We start from the raw sequence: 19974 nt of genomic DNA, 5'->3' as shown, positions 1-19974 counted from the left end.
TTAGAATTATCTGGGGAGTTTTTGTTTGTTTGTTGTTTGCTTGCTTTTTAAATCCCACTGCCCAGGTAGCAGCCCAGACCCATAAATCAAAAATCTCCCAAGGATGGAGCATGGTGGTTTTAAAGTGTACCAAGTGATGCCAATGTTCCAGCAAAGTTGTGATCCACTCACTTAAGTAGTCCCTGATGAACCTCATTCTCATCATCACCCCTGTTAAAATCATTCCCTCCTCAGCACTAAAAGGAGAGCACACAGCTAATTGTATCATTGCCGCTGAGGTCCTTGTTTCACCGTTCTTCAGTCTTCAGCACCTGGCGGATGCTCAACAACGTAGTGACAGGAGGAACACACAAATTCCCAACTAGCGCCATGGAATGAGGTTGCCACCATTTTAAAGATAACAGATTCCTCCAGAGCATAGAGAGGGATGATGTGACTCATTTAGTTCCACTGCACAGCTCTGAGTCACCTGGCACTTGGCCAGTCAAAAGTTTCAGAACCTGATGTTTCAGATTCTTATCCAATATATATTTTTATCCTGGGAGCCTGACTGAGGATGCAGCTGACTGAATCAGCCTGGGGCTTCTCTTCGGGAAGCAGTGGGAAGCCACTTCTGCTCCTTGCTTATGTAACCATATGTCGCACAAGGCTGACCCAAGCAATGTGATCCAAACATTATTTTTGTCTCCCACCATCACTTTAAACTAAATTCAGTGGAGATCAATTTCTCTTGTCCATGAATAAAGTCCTTCTTGCATCACTCTTGGTGTTTCATTGTAAGTCAGTCTCATTTCAGAACCTTAATATATTCAGTCGCATATACTAATCAAAAATCCAAACTTGAAGTCGGGGTTAAACCATCACCCCTTCTCCAGCATAGTGTGCTTCCCAAGATCGTGGTGGGGCATAGTCTGTGGTCCTTCTTTTCTTGCCTTTCTCCCAGTTCACCTGTGCTACCTGTGATTTCTCTCTGGCTGGGTCAAAGTAGGGCCTTCACTTGGATGAACCTGGCAGTGGTTAAAGATGGAACACTCGGGTGGGGTTGGCAGGTGTAGCAGTTGATTCTTTTCTCCTGTGGGAATTCTGTGGGTCCTTCAGAGGTTTCTTGTTGCTCTTGCAGCTCCCTTGATCTGGGATGATTGATCTCCATTCTTGATGGCCACTTATGACACTTTCTTCACTCTGAGGTAAAGACATTTTCTTCACCTATGACACTTTTCTTCAAGAGGAGGTTTTTTTTAGTTGAGGTCTCTGTGCCCCTCCATACAGCTCTATTGGACCAAGAAGACTCCCACATTGTTCCTCTTCCTGCCCCATGGTGGTGCCTTATCAGGCCATGATCTGGGGTCAGGCCATCTCCATGCAGCAGGACCCTCCTGGCTCCATTAAGGCACCTGCCTTTAGAGTCCCGGGTGAGAGTCAGATACCATTCCCAGGCCACGTGGCCTTCCTCAGGCCTGAGTGAGGGACCAGTTCTCTTTGTCTCTCGATCACAGGGAGCACTTCAAAGCTGTCCAAGTAGTTGCCTTGGAGCCTCCATCTTTAAGACCCACCCCCACTGTCTAGGAGGTACACTTCACTGTCTTAGGTCAATCTCTCTAGAAGCAGAGCCTGAAATGAGGATTCTTATTCAAGTGATTTATTGAAAAAATGTTCTCATTAGAAAAGGAGTGGCAAAAACAGGATAAAGCTTGGGGAAGGGGGAAGGCAAGCAAGAATGTAATCCCAGCTGGAGACTAGTTTCAATCTGACCCCACAGGGGAAACCCTACAGCTCAAAGTACATCACAAAGATAGTCCCACCTTGAGGCAAGGAGTTCAGTTTATACTCTCCTGATAGTTGGGCCAAGGTTTGCTGAGGTGCTTACGGTGGGGGCGTTCAGGTGGCAGGTGCTATCTGGCTGAGGGCAATTCTCAGGAGAAGGAGGCAGCTGGATGTTATTATGGGTGGGGAAGCGGGGTGGGCGGGTTGGTCAAGGGGATTTGGAAGGCCCTTAACAACATTCGCTACACCCATCCTATTCCCTAAGGCTCAAGATATGTTCTTCCTTAATCTTATCTTGATCTCCTGGAGCAGTTTTAAATGGACTAATTGGGAAAGGGAGTGTCTGTCTCATTCACTTTGGTATCTGATATCTATCATCTTGCTTCTTAGTTGAAAGAAAGGCCAGAAGAGTTCTCTTCTAACCTTCTCTGACTGGGAGGAGTATTCAGCTATATGATACCAGTGACCACAGAGCACACCTCCTTCTTCCTACAGAGCCCAGAATGGTGAGTGAATTCAAAACCACGTTTGGCAGCTTCCCTGGTAGCCATGATGTATTTACTGTGCTCCACATATTCTTTCTCTCCGCAGACCCTGCTTGAGATATGGCTGGTGAGAAAAGGGAGCCCTCTCTGTCCTTGAAATCAAATACAGTAACTAGAACAAACCCATATTAGTAAGCATATTAAGTAAACTGGACTAACAAGGCACAGAGAACAACTTTTAGAGTATCCATGACTCTAAGGCTAGAACTGCTCTTTGGAAATCTTACTGAGGCATTGAGGAGCTGTAGGGAGAGTCACAGAGAGGAGAAACCATGATCCAGCGTGACAGGATCTCACCCATATCACCCATATGGCTTCTTCCAGAGAAGCCATTAAATGGCTGGAGTTAATGAGGGGTGAGGAGTGACAGAGGGAGCTGAAAGAATCAGCTCCCGTGCCCAGTTTCCCATGCCCATTTCTTCCTTTTTTTCCCCTGTTACACAACAGAAGAGTCCCATAGTCTGGCATGACAATAACCACCCAGGCCTGGGTGATAATGACAGTCTAGCTTGCTGAGTCCCATAGCCAGCCACTTCGATCTGTCTTACCCACCTGGTTGGTCCCTATAGGTAACTGGGTTTGTGGCCTCTCAGTTACAATATTTATCCAGAGTCATACAGCAAGTGACAGATTTGGGTAGGGGCCCATGCCAAAATTGAAACTTAGTAGTCACTGACAGGAAAATTATAGAGGGGCCAGGACCTACAAGGACTCCCCGCCTGGTCCAGGAGGGTTTGATGTTGAACCAAACTGGGATAAGTATTCAGCCAGCCTGGCCAATCATAGTTCTGGTGAATGTAATGAAGAGACAGGTGTTAGATAGTAAACCCAACTGGTCTGCAATACCAGTTCAGGGTCTTAGCAGAGTCAGTGGCAAGCCGCTGGTTGCCATTAGAAAAATTTGGCATGAATTAGCAAGGCCCCGGGGCTGGCAGTGGGGAATAGGATCCCAATCCCAGCTTGGGGGAATGGAGCACTGGTCAGAAAAAGGCAGAATTCAGTCCTGGAAGAAGAGCTGTAAGATCAGGAGAGATCTGAGGTCAGAATAATAATACCAGGACATTGCTAGAACTGGGACTAAAGTCCCCGCAAACCCCGGAGGTGGCTGACCTTTGGCAGAGTCACCTGAACTCTGCAAGTACTTCCTTGCTGAGGTCCTAGAGGTCGGGGTGGGGGCCGGAGGGGTCAGTGAGAGCTTAGTGTGGAGGCAGGAGTGTTTCCCACCAAGACAGAGATACATTTCCTAGAGCCCCTTTGCCAGGCATCTCCCCCACATCTCTCATTCACCTGCAAACTCAATCAACTTCACTGAGTAGAAAACCGACTTTGCCCTGAATCTTCACTACTTCGTCTCATATTTCTAATACCAAAGCTGGAACAAAACAAAGGGAGAATTCTGAGAATTCTTTGGCTTGACAGCAGGTGGAAAAATGAAGCCCACAAGGCTGTCAAGTACCATGTGAAACAACAATGGCACTTGGCAGCTGTTATTTTTAGTGGGCACTAAGGTTGATGAAAGAGCACAGTTGTACAAAAAGGGGGGGAAGTACGTGACAGCTATGGAGACAGCTGGTGAAAGACTTGTCTCTGAACGTACAGATACAAAGGTTTACTGGAATACATTTGAGGGTGACCTTCTTGGATAATCGCGCCTCACTATGACTTTAGTTTCCAGAGTGTTTCTTTCTGTTAAATTGTGGAATGGATAAGTTCTTTAATCTGGGCAAAAAACAAAACCCTTAAAAGGTCATCCAGGCTGAACGCATAATAATTACCTATATTTTCTGGGTCCTTGCTACTAGCCAGGTGCCACGTTAGCTGCTTTATGTCTCACTTACTTATCACAACAACCCCAGGAGGTAAGGACTATTCTGGTCTCCATTTGCATGTGAGGAAACCGGAAGCTTAGAAAAGTGAAGTGAATTACCCACACACGCAGCACAGGTGAGAAGTAGAGCTTGATTCAAAGCAGCTTGGCCTGTCCCCAGAGGAAAAAAGTGTGTAAGTCCTTCCCAGTGGTACAGACCCTGATGTGGCTTCTTTGCTAGTTGGCCACCCAGCATCCATCCTCACAAGAATCTCACACTTATTCAGGATGGCAATACTGGGGAACTTTAATCTACCAGTGTAGTTTTGCTGGCCCCAAGGAATGACTTCCCTGTGCCCATGCCCTTTGCAAGGAGACTCATAATAATAACCAAGAGGACAGCTAAGCATATAACTAACATTTGGTCAGTGCTTATGTGTTAGGTACTCTTCCAAGCCCTTTACATGGATTTTGACATTTAGTTGGTTACCTAGTTATTCATTTATTACTAAATTGGTTATGTAGAATTAATATTTTTCCATATAAACCATATCTTAAATATAGGCATATAAATACAAAATATTATGTAATATGTGTATTATATAAATACATATAAAATGCTGAAGTACCCAGTTTATCCATTAAAGCACTGTTTAATCCCTAATAACGTGAAACCGATGTGCTAGTTTGAGTCTGAGATCCCGTGAGTCGGCAGTCACTTGGTAAAGCAAGAATATGAAGATAGAGAATACTTGTACGCTGGACAGTTTTGAAATAAATATATTAGGGATCCTGACAGTCTCCTATCCCTCTGTGTGTCTCAGTGTTCTCTGATTCCCCCACCCCCTGCCCCACACTCGTTGTCCTCATGTGGCGCAGGTCCTGAAGTGTGATACACAACATTGATCAAACTCCTTCCAGGTGCCTCACGATTCAAACCTGACTCAGTCAAAATTTGCCTTTTCTCACTGTAGAAATTTAAGATTGCTTTTTGGAGGAATATAATGTCCAGTCAGGGCCTTGTGGGAAAGAGAAGCGGGAAAGACAGCCCAAGCCTTTGGGAGCCAGGGGGCACAGTATCCTGAGATGGGCATGTGCACAGTGGAGGTCGGGGGTTGGGGGGTCACTTCAGGAGTCTGGCTTCTGCCTCTCCTGCCTCCTCCCTGCTGACGGCAGAGCTTCCTTGTCCACTACGGAGTCCGAGGATCCTCTGTATCTTTCAGACGTATTTTCTACAGTAGCCTCAGTGGAAACTTCGGAGGTAGGAAATTGTGGTGCTTTTTCTTCATATTTACAAGCCAGTTTGTCTGATATGTAGCAAAAGTAGGAAAAGCTTTAAACATTGGTCACCCCAGCAATTCCACACTTAGGAGTGGTTTTTCAGCAATGAGGGAAGAAACACACTAAAATGTTTGCCAAAGTGGCATATTTTTTAAATATGGAAAACAGGCAACAACCTAATTTTCCCAAATAGAGGGTCACTGGAGTTTTTTTTCATTATTTCCCCAAAGTGTTATTTAGAAAAGGAATTTCTAGAAATTATCCTTAAAGCCTGGAGGGGAAGGTGGGAACCCCCCCCCCTATTTCTTAAATAACATGTAACATTTTTGATGGAGTTTGTTGTTTCTTTAATTGTTTTACAGTTAGAGTTGTGGCTTACCGAGGGCAGGTGCTGGGGCAGCCTCCTTAGGTGCAGGCAGCAAAGGAGTACATTTTCTGTAAAGGACTTATACAAATAATACCTTGAATAATCAGTTCAAAAGATTGGTCTGCTTTTTGTTATCATGTGCTGGCTATTCTAAGCAATGTCAGTGATAAAATGTTCTTCCCCACAAAAGACATTTTGTTGGTTTAAGCTTTAAACAATTGCTGTGGTTACTGTGGAGTTTAAGTAAGTATATGTGAGCTTTGAAGTAGCATATCTTGCTCTTGCCTTTAATAAGCCTTGTATATTAAATTTGGAGAACTAGCTATATAGTTAATTTGGAGAACTATATAGCTTACTCAGTGGCTACCTTTCTATCGCCACCCCCCACCTGTCCCCTCCATCCCCATGGATTCATTCACAGACTCTTTTCTGTGATTCAGCCACAGACTCTTGTGAGAATACATTCTGAATTGTTCAGAATCATTTGAACTCCCTTCAGGTGCATTTTTATGTCTCCATCCCCTTTGGTACTACGTATTTCTTCATTTAAGTGAGTAGACTTGAAAGAAATAATCATAGCATGGTGACTTCAAAAACAAACAGAAGTTGTCTCACTTTAATTCTGACATTCTCTGTGACCACTCTGAGTTTGTTATTTGTATCTAAATTTTAAAAAGTTATAATGGGCATAAAATGCAAAGTGTGATATTTTTGTTTAGTAAGTGCAAATTTTACTTCAAGCATGAAATACTTTACTGAATTTAAAGTGGGTTTAAAAAAAAAAAAAACACCTGAAACTTACTCTTCTTTTTCAATTATTGTTTGTTTTAAACCTAAGGAAAAAATCAAGAAAAGAATTAACATTCCTGATTATTACATGCCTATTACTAAAAATAACTTTGTCTTATACAAGAGGGTCTTAAAAACTCATCTGCTTCAAGTGTCAAATATCCTAGGTGTGTCATGGCTTGGGGGGAAAACCTACTAAGAAACCAAGTGTTACTAAGATTTCTCTGAGACTTGTGAAGATTGTTGGTGGGAAAGCAACTGGCCACTGTGTGTGTGTTAGTTTTTCCAGAAAAGAAGTCCAGGGCACATGGATATGTAATAATAAATTCCTTCCTCTTGCACAGTTTGTCCCTAATAGCTCACATGACATCCACCTACCATCATGGAAGATAGCAGTACTCCTGAGCAATTTCCAGACTTTCAAAAATAAGCACTGCTTTAGAAGCTGAGTTATTTAAGGATAGCAAAAGCACTGAGGGAAACATCTAACATCTACCATATTCATGAGCAGACAGATCTCAAAGCAACCTATTATTAGGGTAGTAATCTGGCATCCTAGAAGAAGCACAGACTTTGGAGAACACCTGGACTTTGGTCGTGGCCCTACCAAAATAATTTGCTATTAATTCATCCAAAATGTTTACTGATTCTCCACTGGGGAAGTGCTGGGAATACAATGATATACAAGATAGATATGGTCTTATCCCAAAGGAAGGGTACTCCCCACCCGAGGCGGGCTGTGTGTGGGGGGGGGAGTCAACACACAAATGGATGAAACACTTATTTGTTCTTTTCAGTTCCAGGAAGGAAACAAATAAATGGTTCCCGATTGCTCCTAGGATAAAGAAAGAAATTCTTAATATGGTCCCCGCCATTCTCTCCAAGTGCATTTACCACTTCTCCCTGTCTCTTCCAGCCACAGCCTCCTTTTAGTTCCTCAAAAGCACCAAAGCCTTCCTGTTTCAGGACCTTGACTTATAATGTCCGCCTACACCCTAATCTGCCTCAGTTAGTTCCTAATACAACCTTGGATCTCAGGACAAATATGTTGGCAGAAAAACTTCCCTGATGTCTACCTACCTACATATCCACTCCACATCGCCCACCCCAACAATCAGTCACCAGCTCATATATTCCCCATAGCACCCTGGGCTTTTTCTTCATAACCCTAATTATTGATTTGTCTGTGTAATCATTTAGTTAACATCCATGTTCTCTCCCACCATAATCCATTGCCACTAGACTGTAAGCTTCATGGGGGCAAAAGTTCTTCTCTGACTTGCACCATTGAATTCCCAGGTCGTAGCACAAAAGATGCTTGTGGAATGAATGAATGGAGGTAGGCATAGGTGAATATGAGTATGTGATCAAACTAAAAATCCTTCCACCAGGGATGGGCCTTAAAAGAATTCTTCTATGAGGAAAGCTTGGCTGTCCAAAGAACTTCCTCATTTCTACTCTCCCTTGACTGGCCTGTCATGTCAGGTTATTGTTGTTTTGAGTTTTTGCTTTTATGAGTACCCTCCCTCCCATTTTCTTTTTGCTTTCTTCTACTTCTTAAATTACATTTACCTTACTTTTTTTTCTTTTTATGATTTGAGCTTTAGCCCCATCTTAATTTTATAGCTTTCCATTCCAAAGCTTTCATCTCTATTTCACTCGCCCTTTTCGAAAATTATTTTTATTGTATTTTTATTAGTTATTTTGAGCTATTTGGCTCTAGTCTTAACTCCTATTTGTCTCACTGCTTTCAGTTTTTTCTATATCCCATTTCAAATATAATTTTAAAGGTGTTATTTCTCTCATAATCTATTTTTAATTTGTTAATTTGCTTATTTTTAATAGATTAAAGAAGCATCATTTGACCATAGAACCTATCTTTCTTTTTGGAACTTTACTCCATTTGTTCTCACTTCCTTCTTTCTTTCCTTCCTCTCTCCTTTAACCCACTGCTTCCCTCAGTGCCCTTTATCCCATTTCCACTTTCCCACTTGTATTTACAGCAGCTAAAAAATTGAAAGTCAGAGGAATAGAAACAGCAGAGAGAGTTTGCTTTATGAACATGGGAGGATAGCTGTCTCTTCCCTACCAGTTTTCCCTGCATCAGCCTCAGCTTTGTTAGGGATGGTTCTCCCCAGAACCCTATTACAGAAGATTTGGTGAATTCAGTTAATTCTATTAGGGGAATAAGCCTCGTTTGGTAGCTGGAATATTTGATTTACAGGAACAGTGTTGTTTATTAATCCCTCACCATCTATCTAGCCCTTAGGTGTGGAATTAGGGGGAACTATACCAGCTCCATCCCCAGGAGAAGTTTCAACCCTGAAGGGGATCCTAGAGGTAGATCTGATCCTGGTGAGGTGTTCACAGAAAATGCTGGTAGGATGTTCCAAAGTGGGGAATCCACAGCCAGTGCTTTTGTATCACCTAAAACAAGCTGGCATTCATCATTCTACCAAGGATGTTTCCCTTTCCTTCTTGCCAAGTTGAGAGGAGTATCTTCCCCGGTTCTATTTAGTCTCAACTTTCTTCCTTGTCCTGAGGGCTAGTAGAAGCTAGAGAGTCTGAGCTGAGGGCAGTCTCACAAGCACAGTTTTAACTAAGAGAAGAAGACTCATTTCTTTGCTTCAGAATTAGTTTAAATTTTAAATCCTGTACCTGGTCATTGAGGCCTTCTTAGAGGAATGGATTTCTAGGAGGTAATAGAAAATCCCCTCACTATCTGCTCCTAGGACGTGGGTCTCTTCAGCATTCTAAGAAAAGTCCTTGCACCAGGGATTTAGGCTGAGTTAACAGGATCTTTTGTCCATCACTCCAGGGGAGAGTTAGCTGGCGTTCTGAGGGAGCAGGATCCCTGAAGGCCATGCTGACCATACAATCACACCCCATCCTCTCTCCTCAAATCTAACATTGGGTTCCTTTGTAGGCTTTTATTCTCTTTTTCTCAGTGTGATCTGCTCCGCTCCACACTCATTGGAGAGTCTAAATCCCTTCCCCCTCAGGTTCAAGAAGAGAAGCACTCTTATGGTATAGACCCTCAGGTTCTCACTGTCTGGTTATTCTTAAGAACCTTCCTTTGAAAATCCTCCTTTGACCAGCTCATCACCTAGCCCCATTCCAACACCAGTGATCTGGAACTGTAGAACCAATTGAATTTCCTCAATTTTAAAATGGGGATAAGGTCTACCCCTTAAGGGTTCTTCTAAGGACTGTATAATATATTTATACAAAGCAGCTGATGTGTATATATACCAATGTCTGGCATATATGAGAGGTGGTTAATAAAAGTTAGCTATTTTTACTATTGGATTTATCTCCTTGCCTTTTAGAAATAGATCTGATTCATCAAATCCATAGATCTATAGTTTCTGGCACAGAAAAATATATTCAATACAATCTAGAAATCTTTCCAGGAGGCCGAGCCCTGTCTCATACTGAAAATAATTGGTTGGGTTAGTCCTACATTTTATTTTTAAAGAATTGAGTTTTAATCCCAGTTTAAGCAAATAGGAATTACTCTTACTTCCCATGTTTGAGTCTATGCTGGTATGGTATATCCATTGGATGAGACAGTCCAAATGTTATGGTAGGACTTGGGTTCTAAAAGCAAAGGCCCTAGAGCACTTTCCATGAGAGAAGTGAGTTAATCCTTGTATGCTGGGCCCATTTATACATGAAAAATTAACCCACCAACATGATCTACTCCATTAGATACCCTCAATTTCTTCCTCAACCTAAAATCAGATTGATCATTACAAAAATCTACAATTTTAATTTGTCAGAATTTTATTTTAACAGGGAAGTAGACATTTAGTGTTTTAGGGTATGGATTAGATGCATACTTTTAGAGAACAAATCATAGGGAAGCCCATAACCACTTAAACTTGCTGTAAGTCTAAAACCAGTCTAAGTCAATTTGAGCAGAGTAGGCCTAGAACAAAAGTTCATTTCTAGAAGACTGAGATGGCTTTAGAATTGTCGTTATTATTATTTTTTATTATTTACAGTAAACTTTATTTTCATTGGTATATCATTTGACATAATTTCAAAGTAGGTCAGTGTTCTAAGATGAGCCAAAGAACAGAGATCCTAAAGCTCCTAAAGGATGTTTTTCACACTCTTCTGAGTAGGGCATGGGGTTTCAGGGCCCCCAGTGTTGATACCTAACATTTTACCCCTTTAGGCTTCACCTATAGATATAGAAAGAAGAGATAACATCAACATACAAGAATCAAATGGTATGAGAGTATAATAAAAAGCTCTTGAGTTATATACCACCCATCTTTTTAAGGTTGTAATGATATTGACTGATTTCTTCTCTTGGAAAGTTCAATTTGTTTTGTTTTAAGTAAGATGTCAGAATATGTGAAAATGCTATACTTGTGTATCTTAATACAGTAAAAATAATGAAAGTTTTTAAATTCTTCATGAGTCTAAGCTGGGCCATGACTATTACTGTAGAGTCTATTCAACATACTAATTCCAAGTTTGGTGATCATCAATAAACTGGCACCTGTGATTAAACCTGGAAGAGTAATTTGGCGAAATGTACCAAAAGTTGAACATACACATACTCTATAACTTAGCAATTCTGCTCGTAGGTAAAAACCCATCAAAAATGCATACATATGTGCACCAAAAACATGCTCAATAATATTCACAACAACACCATCTGTAATAGCCAAAAGCTGGAAATAACCCAAATGCCTATCAATAGTACAATGGATTAACAAATTATGGCTTATTCATAAAATGTAATGCTACCTGAGAATGAGCTCTTTACAACTACCTGGAGCAACATGGGTGAATCTCATAAGTTTACTACTGACTGAAAGAAGCCCAGCACACAAAAAAGCACATACTGGATGATTACATTTACATAAACTTCCAAAACAGGCAAGACATAATCTATTGTGAAAAATATACATAATGGTTGCCTTTGGAGGAAGAGTATTAACTAGAAGCAGCTTCTAGGGCATTGGTAAGATACTGTTTTTTGTCTCAGGTGCTGGTTGCATGGGTGTGTTTATTTTGTAAAAACTCAACAAGCTTGGGTACCTAGCTGGCTCAGTTGGAAGAGGGAGCAATACTTGATCTTGGGTTGTGAGTTAAAGCCCCATGCTGGGGGCAAAACAAATGAACAAAAACAAAACAAAACAAACAAACAAACAATGCCCCCCACCAAACCTCCAACTCATCAAGCTGTACACTTGATTCATGTATGAACTTTCCTGTATATATGCTACACTACAATAAAACTTTACTAAGAAAAGGCAAGGGCCAATGACTTTGGTTGGGGTAAGTGGTTGTCCTTTGAGCTCAGGAAAGGAGAAAAACAAAACGTATACAGACATACACACTCAAAACAAAATGTAAGATGTACACTAAACATCAGTAAAGGTTATCACTGGATAATTGGATCAAGGGTAATTTTTTTCACCCCTGTCTTCCAGCCCTTTCCAGATCCTTTTTAAGGAGTCTGTATTTGTTTTGCCACTGAAGGAGAAACAGAACCCAGAAGACCTTTAAGGCATTGGATCAAACTGCTGATAGTGAGCTCTTCCTTGTTGCAAGAAATAAGCCATCTCTTCTTCCTTATTGCAAGAAGTGTGGATTTCATTCAAACCCTCTGTGTGCCTTCCAGGACTGTTGGGTAAGACAATTTAGCGTTAACTATATTTTGAAATATAGATATAAGCATAAATATAACTGTATTTGGAAGTTGGAGAGTTACAAGAAATAAATAGATATTAACCTTCAAGGAAGGAGTATGGGAAGATCAGGAAAGGCTTCCTGATGACATTTGATCTGGGGGTCAGGAAGGAGAAGGAATTTGTGAAGCATAGTGGGAGAAGGGGGATAAAGGACAGGAGGGTCATGGTAGACAAAGGAGTTACGCGGGTAAGGCATGGAAAACAATGACATGTTTGTGGACCAGAACGAGTTTGGCATCATTGGGGAAGAATGAAGGGACAGGAAACTGGAAAGGAATTGAAGCCCCCCAACACTTGTGACTTCGTACTCATTCCATATATTGTGTTTGTAGATATAGTTGTAACAGATGCCAAGCATGGTTCCTAGCATCAGACCTGTGGAAATATATAATAGAAGTCCTAAATTTTTAAATTGTTTTCTAAAAAAAAAGTTTTATAGGATATTTATAGCTCACTAACAAAACTGAGTGTTTCTGCATTAGCATTTATACTGGAAGCCCTGAAGTAATCAGCTGGAATGAAACCAGTCTTTATAGAATATTCTTGAACTTTAAATTATTTAAGTTGATGAAAATCCAAGCATGAATATAACAGGTGTTATGCCAAGTACAGAGGATTCTCAAAAATCTCTTTCCCTAGAATTATAGAATAACTTGGTACCAACATCAGCATCCTCACATGAAATGAGTTTTCAAGGAGATGATATTACATTTGGGTATATCGATATTATAGGATGCCTATTATTATTATTATTATGAATAGCTGCAGACAGAGCATCTGTGGCCTGTTGCAGAGCAGCTTCCCAGTTTGCCAAAGAAACACTTAAAAATGCATAAATGCTCTTCATGCTAATGGAACAGACATTTTTATCGATTTCCAAAGAGAAGGGACAGAGAGAGAGAGAGGTTCTTCTGCCACTTCCCATGGTCCCACAGCAACATAACTAAATAAGTAAAGGCATTTTGCTCTCTGGGCAACACCAAGCCAGGAGGGAAGATTCAGAGGACATCCGCTCTTTCTTCTCACTTTTAAATTACACCGGAAAAGCAGAGGCAAGGAGGTGTGCATTCAAATGCACAGCTTGTGATTGGCTGGGGGGAGGGTGTGAATTTAGCAGTATAGGCAGTGGCCATGTCCAGCTGGTGACTGCTTCCCCTAACTGACCACTGGCAGCTGTGAATACAAAGGTGACCTCAAGGTACTGTGGTGCAACTGGCAGTCTCTGCCTTCAGATTTCGTTTCTGGAGAGGAAGTCACAGAATGAAACACTCTGGGGCACATTCCTGACTGCACAGAGTGCTACAAATGGAACGGCACAACACTCTGTTGCTTTCACTGGTTCCGACAGGAGCAGAAATGGCTGAGTGATCAGACAAAAGGCCTTGGAAAAGAAAATGGAAGGGAATTAATCTTGCGCAGTTGCTCTGTGCCGGGTGTAGACTCGGAGTGCTCAGATGTGCTACGGGGGCAGCATGGGGCTGGGTATGATTCTGGGATTACCACTTGCTGGCCGTGTGAACTTGGATGGGTTCCTTAACCTCTGTGGACCTCAGTTTCCTCATGTCCCCCTCCTAAGGCTGTGTGGAAAGGAAATGAGAATCCATGTTCACATGGCACACAGTATGTGCTCTGACAAAGTAGGTATTTTCAGTCCTTGTCTTTACTATCATCATTTAATCCTCAAACCAGAATCATGACCCACTTTACAGATAAGAACACTAAGGCTGAGAGAGGTAAAAGGTTTACCTGGGGAATATAACTTTGCTACTATGATTCCAGCCCAATGTCATATCAGAATTCATACTCCTTACCCTTCTGGATCACACTGCCTTTATCAGTTAGCTTTGAATAAACTAAGATTATAAACTTTGATTTTTAATTTAATTTAATTTATTTAATTAATTTAAATTTTAATAATTTAATTTATTTATTATTTAATTATTATAACTTGTTATATTTTATATATTTATATATATTTAATACATAAATATATATTTATATAATTATTATATTTTATTATATATTATATTATTATATTTTATTATAATTAATTAATTAAATTTTAATTAATTAAATTTATTTAACTATTTTTTAATTTAAAGATTATTAATAAACTTTGAATAAACTAAGATTATTAATACAAAATAAAATAAATAAAATCACAGTGAAAAATGTAGGCTGTGGGTTCTAAGCAGCAAAGATAAAACATGCAGCTTCAGGAAGTGAGGTCCTTTGGCCTGAGTGACTATTTTACCTAATCCAAGCTCGAGAATGAGCCATTATTTTAAAAATAAAGGAAAAGTGGGGCACCTGGGTGGCTCCGTGGGTTAAAGCCTCTGCCTTCGGCTCAGGTCATGATCTCGGGGTCCTGGGATCAAGCCCCACGTCCGGTTCTCTGCTCGGTGGGGAGCCTGCTTCCTCCTGTCTCTCTCTGCCTGCCTCTCTGCCTACCTGTGATCTCTGTCAAATAAATAAATAAAATCTTAAAAAAAAATAATAAAGGAAAAGCTTTGTATGTTTCCCTTCTAGTCCCTGTCACCGTGGAACTTACTCATAGCAAGAACAGAGTTAAACAGTTGTTGAGGTATTTTTTTGGTAGATGGAAATTAGTTATTTCTTAGACAAAATTGGAAAACACTTTTATTGTAATCATTCAAAAATACCCATTTCCCCAGGTGGCATCTGCAATAGAATAATTTTGCTGTCTTTCACCTGTGAAAATGGTTCCCACGTCCTCGGTCAGGATCATGCCTTCTTGCCCAGGTTTTCCTCCTAATTTTAAGGTGTTGGAAAACAGAGAGGTTTGTTTCTCCACCAGCCCTCACCCACCAGAACCGGTATTTGGGAGAAAGTAGTGCTGGACTGAGAAAGTGATCTCTACCCAAGGAATCCGGCTGAGATAACTGCCTATGACAGAAACTGCTGGTTGGTCCTCTCACTTCTTAGTAACAGGACCCCAATTTCATTTGGGGTGGCAAAGTGCCCAATCAAAGGACAACATTTCCTAGTCAGAAGATAAGCTGTGATTTGTCTATTTCCTCTTGCTCCCAGAACATAGATGTAATGGTTGGCATCCTAGCAGTCATAATGAATTAGGAGGTAACCTTGAGGTTAGCAGTCCCACACAATAGAACTTCATAAAGTTTCTTCATAAAGTCAAAGTACCTGCCATAGATTTCCTGCCTCCCAAGTTCTTTTATGTCATAGAAGTAACCTTTGTGTTTTTAAATCACAGTAGTCAGATCTCTTTTTTCTTGCAAGAGTTTTGTCTGTACTAAATCACTAGCCCAGGAAGTGATTAAACATTAAACTTCCTTTACATGTTAATTGAAGGGTAAAAGACCACAGAATCAATACAATTTTTTTTAAGATTTTATTTTCAAGTAATCTCTACACCCAACATAGGGCTTAAATTTACAACCCCGAGATCAAGAGTTGCATGCTGGGGCTCCTGGGTGGCTCAGTGGGTTAAGCTGCTGCCTGCAGCTCAGGTCATGATCTCAGGGTCCTGGGATCGAGTCCCACACCGGGCTCTCTGCTCGGCAGGGAGCCTGCTTCCCTCTCTCTCTCTGCCTGCCTCTCTGTCTACTTGTGATCTCTGTCTGTCAAATAAATAAATAAAATCTTAAAAAAAAAAAAAAAGAGTTGCCTGCTGTACTGATTGAGCTAGCCAGGTGCCCCAGAATCCATATAATTTTAAAATCCATTGGGATTTGATATATAGGAAAATTTAAATAACCTAAAGAAAGAAAGTTGTTGGTCCTTATTACCTATACCCATAACATAAAGAATCTGTTAGACCTAGAAAAGTTTAGAAATCCCAAACTCACTTCATACTCCACCATTCATTTCACAGATGAGGAAGCAGAGGCCCAAATTTAATCCAGCAAAGATTCTCAAGAACAGGCCAGAACCCAAACACAGATCTCCCAGTACCAATCCATTACCCCGTGGTCGTTTTTCATTCTTGATCTACAAATGGAGACATAAACTGACATAATCTGGATATGTTACATAATAGTGAAAGAAACTAGGAACCATTGCACACACTAGAGTAGTGTTCCTCTGGATACCATTTTGTCTACTTTGTAATGTAGCTCTGCCCAATTTATGGGTAGAATAATCTGATCTCACACCACAGTGATCATTCCGCATTTGAGTAACACAGAGCAGTCCTCACCCAGTGTCTAAAGCCTTTTGATGCCCCACTTTTGGCTTTTAGTGCCAGTTCTTGTTAGCTGGAGACAAATTATCTACAGGCCCAGCAAAGAAAGGGGCCCATTTGGCAACAATTCATCCTTTTCAGATTTGAAGCCATTCCGCGAAGGCATTTTAATTAGGCAATGGGAGCGCTGCCACATTGAGAAGCGGCTCCTAAGTGGGAAGCACAGAATTTCAAGACCAACTGAAATTTTTGGTGCTTGTGTTGTTTACCATTTAAGACAGCCCCAGTGATCCTTCTATAGCCCTCCTTTCGTACTCCAGGCTTTGTTAGATTCTGAACGGTTCAGTGATTTCTTGAGGCTCATTCCTAGCAGTTCTCGTTGTGCTTCTGACTGCATGGTTTTCAGACAGAACACGGATCCTTTGATCATACTTTAATGAACTCAAGCTCTGTACCATATAAATGGTGATTGTTTTGATTATTATCTCCCGTTTTTCCTCAAGTGCGAAGAGATGACACATTTTAATGGAGGCCTTTACGAATTTTAAATGGTTTTTGTTCAATCAAAGCAATAAACCAAAAATCAACAACGTCCTATGTTAATTAACCGCCTGCTTACAAAAAGCTGAACAAGTAGCTCAGTTGTTGAGCGTCCTTGTCTCTATTTCACAGTGAGGAAGCTGCAGGAGAGGAAGATTAAGTCCACCAGCTCATGAAAGACAGGGTAAGAACTCAGAGCCAGAACCCGGATCCTATTGTAGCAGTTGTTCAAATGAGAAATCACAGTTTTCATCTCCCAATCGATGTCAAACATTTGGACAGTATTTATAGAGGCTAGTGAGTGAGCATCTATCCAAAGGAAGTTTCACAGCTTGGATAAGAAGTGGAACATGGCCAGGTGATAGAACAAAGAACCGTGGACCTGAAATTCGGACTTGATTTCTGTCCTGAGCTCTGTACCTGACAACTGCTGTGACCTTGAGCAAGTCACCCCACGTCCCTGGGCTTCTAGTTCCTCACCCACAAAATGAAGTCTAAGCATCAACAACCTGTTATCAAAAGAAATATTTTGCAAATCCCAGTGTAAAAAACAGATAAGCAAGAGCAGAGTGCTCTGGTGGAAGAGGGGCCAAGGGGTCTGTCTGGTGCTTAACGCTCTTCCCCTACAGATCAATGGCTCGCAAGGACCTTTTCTAAGCTTAGGAAATTGATCTACGTAACTATAAATTCCCTTCCAATACTGTATTTTATTTTTAAAATTTAATTTTATTTAAATTTAATGAATTAGCATGTAATGTATTATTAGTTTCAGAGGTTCCAATACTATATTTTAATGTTAATTTTCTCCCTACTAGGCTTTTCTGAAACTAGAGGAAAACAGGCAATATGGAAAATTCAGGCAGCACCATTATTTGCCTATCATGTAAACCTTGCTTTGTCTCAGAAGACACCAAGCAAAGCCAAATCTTGTTGCACTTCAGGACGGAAGTATTTCTTCAGTGCTGATCTGGGGGCCTTGACCAAGAGTGTTGACGGCTGGCAGCTAATGTCTGTTTTCACTTCTGTGGCTTCTGGTGAGAGAGAACTTTGTGAGCCGGCCACTTGGGAGAAGAGGGCATATTACCCAAGAGCCATAGTCTGCAGAACCTGTTTGTGGGTGAGATGGGGACGAAGACAGGAGAAGATCCCTAGTACAATCTGATTTTCCCTCATTATCAACAAGGAACCTAAAAAAGTAGGGCAAGTCCTGGTTGTCCAGGCTAAGAGAATTGCCATCTTCCTCAGACAGAAGGTTCTCAGACATCACGTGGAAAAAGAGCCTACTTTGCAACAGTTCCTGGAGTTCTTGTCTCACTGTCTGTCTCTCATCCAGGGACTGAGTCACGACTAAATGCCCTTTTTATGGTCACCAAGTGCGCCGCCTCACTAAATCATGTATACACGTTTTTTTGCCCAGTGAGACCACATCTGTTGTCTCTCATTAGACAATAGTGTTATTACTGTTTCCTTCTGTTTCTGTCACCTGTTCATCTGTGGAGGCCTCATGGAAGGTGAAAAGCTCACCTGACTACCTTATTTTTTTTTTAATTTTAAAAAAAAATTTATTTAACAGACAGAGATCACAAGTAGGCAGAGAGGGAGGCAGAGAGAGAGGGGGAAGCAGGCTCCCTGCCCAGCAGAGAGCCTGATACGGGGCTCCATCTCAGGACCCTGGGATCATGACCCGAGCCAAAGGCAGAGGCTCAACCCACTGAGCCACCCAGGCGCCCCCACCTGACTACCTTAAAAAGTGGATTCTGACAGAGCATGGGTGGGCTTTCCTCACCACACACACCATCTCACCACACTTCTGTTCAACCATAGCTGCTCTGTGTGGCCACTAACTCCATGGGTAATTGGAAGGCTAAAAATTGGAAGGCTAAACACTCTGCAGGAAGCCTGCTTCTCCCTCTCCCAGTCCCCCTGCTTGTGTTCCCTCTCTCACTGGGTCTCTCTCTGTCAAATAAATAAATAAAATCTTAAAAAAGAAAGAAAAAGAAAAAGAAAGCTAAAATGGTGACAGAAAAGTAGGGATTTGTGTTGCCCAGTGAGATTTTTTTTTTGCCGGACTTGCCCGACTCGCAAATCCACCAGCACAAAAGGCTAAAATGAAATATCAACCACAGTCATTTAACTGTGGCAGATGCCTCATCTGTATTTTTAAAATATTAAGCTTTTTACAGACTAGGCGTTTGCACTGGATTGCAGAGAGGGCCACAATTTTCCCATCTCTGTAGCCACACCCCTTTACAATGTGAATTCAGTTTCTTCCATCAAGAGGTAAGTTCCATTTCATGACACCTTGAACCTGGGCTTGGCCATGTGACTTGACTTAGCAATGAGACTAGCAAATATGGAGCAAGCAGAGATTTGCTCCTTAGGCCTGGTTGTCTTTTCCTGTGGTTAGACCTCTGAGATCACCATGGAGAGGGATCTAAGCTGGCCTGCTGAAAGATGAAGGGCACGAGGAAATGTGAGGTATCCTCACCAGCCAGGCCCCAGTTATCAGCCCCCAATAGCTGGAGATACGGGTGAGGCCATCTTAGGCCAGCCAGCCTGCAGTTAAGCTGCCAGCTGACCACAGACAGTATAAGGAAGCTCACCAAAGGACAGCAAAACCAGCCTAGAGAAGAGCCGCACCCCATGGGGTAATGAGTTAAATAAGTGCCACTGACCGCCTTTCCACCACGGTGCCCCCATGCAAGTGTGGACAGAACTAACAAATTCTTGTTCAGAAAGAATCCAGGGCTCCTTGGATGACACGGGAAGGACAAAGCATTACTGCTGATACAGTTAGGAGCAGCATCAATGGTCTCTGCCTTAATATGTAGCAGGAGCGAAGCATGTTTAGGAAAGGCGATGTGTTGGTTCTGCAGCCAGGGATAGAAACTTGAGAAAGCCGTGGGTGGGTTCAGGAAGTATGGGGAGTGGTATGAGTGTGAGAATTTCAAATAGGTTCCTATTTTTAATGTTGGCTAGGCAATATCTATATTTTAGTCTGT

General features: G+C 41.5%; 1 long non-coding RNA gene across 1 annotated transcript; it reads left to right on the top strand.

Annotated features, from left to right (window-relative positions):
* Positions 1-1119: 1119 nt before the first annotated feature.
* On the top strand, positions 1120-18512 carry LOC125107598 (uncharacterized). The gene is made up of 4 exons (XR_007129608.1): positions 1120-1187; positions 2155-2270; positions 12007-12206; positions 17914-18512. It is a non-coding gene; the product is annotated as an uncharacterized LOC125107598 (long non-coding RNA).
* The last annotated feature ends 1462 nt before the right edge of the window (positions 18513-19974 follow it).

This window comes from Lutra lutra, chromosome 8 (genome assembly GCF_902655055.1).
Source record: "Lutra lutra chromosome 8, mLutLut1.2, whole genome shotgun sequence".
Lineage (NCBI taxonomy): Eukaryota > Metazoa > Chordata > Mammalia > Carnivora > Mustelidae > Lutra > Lutra lutra.
Note: the sequence above shows the minus strand (reverse complement) of the source record. Positions and strands in the feature narration are given on the sequence as shown.